The sequence below is a fragment of the Rana temporaria genome, chromosome 5 (assembly GCF_905171775.1).
Source record: "Rana temporaria chromosome 5, aRanTem1.1, whole genome shotgun sequence".
Classification (NCBI taxonomy): Eukaryota; Metazoa; Chordata; class Amphibia; order Anura; family Ranidae; genus Rana; species Rana temporaria.
In genome coordinates this window covers 107,929,219-107,932,561 of record NC_053493.1, presented here as the reverse complement: position 1 = coordinate 107,932,561, position 3,343 = coordinate 107,929,219, and the positions used below count along the sequence as shown (strand labels likewise).

The 3,343-nt window shown below is 47.6% G+C and overlaps 2 non-coding genes across 2 annotated transcripts; both read right to left on the bottom strand.

Annotated features, from left to right (window-relative positions):
* Positions 1–677: 677 nt before the first annotated feature.
* Positions 678–836, bottom strand: LOC120942164. The gene has a single exon (XR_005749942.1). It is a non-coding gene; the product is annotated as a U1 spliceosomal RNA (small nuclear RNA).
* Positions 837–1,927: 1,091 nt separating this feature from the next.
* Positions 1,928–2,086, bottom strand: LOC120942156. Its single transcript, XR_005749937.1, has one exon. It is a non-coding gene; the product is annotated as a U1 spliceosomal RNA (small nuclear RNA).
* Between the last annotated feature and the right edge of the window lie 1,257 nt (positions 2,087–3,343).

The window sequence follows — 3,343 nt, the reverse complement described above, 5'->3', positions numbered from 1 at the left end:
AAAAAAAAGACAAAAAAGTGACAAACACAGGCTTAAATAAAATAAAGTGGGGGAAGGGATAGTGGAGAGGAGAGTGAAAGAAGTGGCCATTGTGGTGAAACAATGACCAGGCCCTCCGGCCAGGAATAAAAAATTCCTCCGGTCCTAGCCAAAAGGCCCGGCCCAGGAGGCAGGTGCTAAAAAAAGCGTGTATCTGGTGCAGTGACCGTGGTATCTTAAATCAATGTGTCCCTCACACACAGTGATCTTCAGACACCCCTGGACTGCCACTCCAGGGGCACATGCACCATAGGCTTTTCGTTCCATATCCGACCCCCCGACCGGGCCAGTGCAGCCCTCCACCCCTGCCAGCCAACCTGGCGGATTTGCATGGTCCTACCCCGTCATATCCCAGGGCATTACCAGCTCCTCCTACCGGATCACTGACAGAGATAGCACTTACACCAGCCAGCCAGAAGGCCAGACTAGAACTCGGCAAAAAGACCAAGACCAAGCGCAGCACCTATCCTCACCAGGAGCACCCTTCCAGATGGCTCAGACTCAACCATGGGCCGGCCCCCAGTATTCTGTCGGGCAGCACAGCGTAGTCCCTGCTGAAACCATCTTTCCAGGTGCAATGACGTCATTGGATTGCATCCACCCTCCCCATGTAGGAGGTGCTTCAGCGCTCCGCTGACAACTGATAAGGACAGATACCACACCCAGTCCCAGCCAAAAGGCCGAGAAGCGGCAGGAAAGACAACCACGACCAGCACGGCCTAGAGTGTGCAATAGCCGTGCCTTGCCCTGGGAGAACCACCTTCATGATCATGGTGTCTCCCCTGCCAGGTAAGTATAAGTAAGAACGGGGAGATTTTTTTTTTTTGAAAAGCCTATGGCGTGTGAACACACCCAAAAAACTCCACCCGGTGCAGAAAAAATGTGCACACACATAAAGAGTGTTCACAAAAACGTGCAGACGGGTGCAACGTCAAGTGGTCCTCCTGTGAAGAGGGACCCAAACCCTGATCCCCCGGGGCGTTAGGCTCCAGACGGGGACTGAGGTACTGTGGTCCGAGCAACCGAAGCCGACACGGACCCAACTTCCTCGGAGGGACTGCCGAAACAGAATCCTCCCAGTACTAGGTGGGGCTCCCCCGAAGGGAGACCCCATGAGAGCAGGCGAACTAAGCCAGAAGGCCATGTCCACCCACTCCCAAGACGTTCAGGGCTGGCCCGAGGACCCGCACCCTACTAATCACACAGTGACAAAACGTGCACAACAAAAAAAGACAAAAAAGTGACAAACACAGGCTTAAATAAAATAAAGTGGGGGAAGGGATAGTGGAGAGGAGAGTGAAATAAGTGGCCATTGTGGTGAAACAATGACCAGGCCCTCCGGCCAGGAATAAAAAATTCCTCCGGTCCTAGCCAAAAGGCCCGGCCCAGGAGGCAGGTGCTAAAAAAAGCGTGTATCTGGTGCAGTGACCGTGGTATCTTAAATCAATGTGTCCCTCACACACAGTGATCTTCAGATACCCCTGGACTGCCACTCCAGGGGCACATGCACCATAGGCTTTTCGTTCCATATCCGACCCCCCGACCGGCCAGTGCAGCCCTCCACCCCTGCCAGCCAACCCGGCGGATTTGCATGGTCCTACCCCGTCCTACCACAGCTCCTCCAACCGGATCGCTGACAGAGATAGCACTTACAACAGCCAGCCAGAAGGCCAGACTAGAACTCGGCAAAAAGACCAAGACTAAGCGCAGCACCCATCCTCACCAGAAGCACCCTTCCAGATGGCTCAGACTCAACCATGGGCCGGCCCCCAGTATTCTGTCGGGCAGCACAGCGTAGTCCCTGCTGAAACCATCCTTCCAGGTGCAATGACGTCATTGGATTGCATCCACCCTCCCCATGTAGGAGGTGCTTCAGCGCTCCGCTGACAACTGATGAGGACAGATACCACACCCAGTCCTAGCCAAAAGGCCGAGAAGCGGCAGGGAAGACAACCACGATCAGCACGGCCTAGAGTGTGCAATAGCCGTGCCTCGCCCTGGGAGAACCACCTTCATGATCATGGTGTCTCCCCTGCCAGGTAAGTATATATTGCAGTCCTACCATTTCTTAGATTTAGTGCTTGTGCTATTTTTCATTTTTCAGGTAAGGATTTTTTTTTAGCAAGAACAGAATATATTTGATGATCTTGTCATAAATGCAATGTCCTTGCCATGTCCTGTGAGCTGAACTAAAAGGACACACAACCTTATTTTCCTACTGTAAACTCATAATCCCCCCACTCCCATATATATAAAATTAAGAGAGGAAGAGTAAAAGTAAGAACGGGGAGATGTTGTGTTTAAACTAACATCTCCCCATTCTATCTCTTCGTGAGAGGAACGTGGGTATGCCCGCGTCAATCGAGTCTGCGAGACCCGCAGGCGGGCTCACGGAGATCCTTCTGCCTGCCAATCTGCAGACATATATCTGTGTGTGCTGGGCGGCAAACGGTTAAAGGATTACCAGGTGAAAATAAAGGGAAACAATCTTAAAAAAAATAAGAAAATTAATGCAGCCACAGCATCTAAGGACTGGTAAGCTACAATATATTACATTTTTTTGGTGGTTTAAATACAATTTATTGAGACTGCCCAGTTTTGCCAACTTTACATACATGACCAGAATAGTCAAAGAAAAACTGACTAGGCATGCACCATCAGGCTTACAGAAATTAACTCCATTAAAATACTCCACACATAACTCAGACAAGAAGCTTCTGACACCATCAGGACAACTTATAATAAATCACACATTTTGTGTGTTTTGTTCTATCTGACAGCTGTTCATATCACCAACATCAATTAATACAAATCAATGTTTGCAATTAATATGTTACTGAAGTCTGTTGCTGCTTTTGAACAATATTGTATGGCTTTGTTCTTTGTTGAATTATATTAGCAGAGAGAATCAGAAAATTGCTTACATTTTTTATTTCTTTGTGGTGACTTTAGGAAAAAATAGAACAAAGGTCATAAAGGGATGTATCTCACGCGAAATGTAGGAAATTGAACTAAATAAACTCTATCACTGCCAACAGTTGGCAACATTTCCCACTGAAATGATATATAACAGAAGGCTGACTATGATGATATTAATGTTAATGAAGTTGAAGATGATACACTGTCTATTGTGATTTATTCAAGTGTAACTTTGTCTCCCACTCGCAGCCTTTGTCTTAAATTTTAGTTTCTTATTAGCAGATGTGCACTTTTCTTTACTGGCTCAGCAATTTTTTTTAGATCTGTGTTAATAAGTGGGTATTTTACTAAAGGTGTGCCACACCAGCAAATCTGTATTAAATTT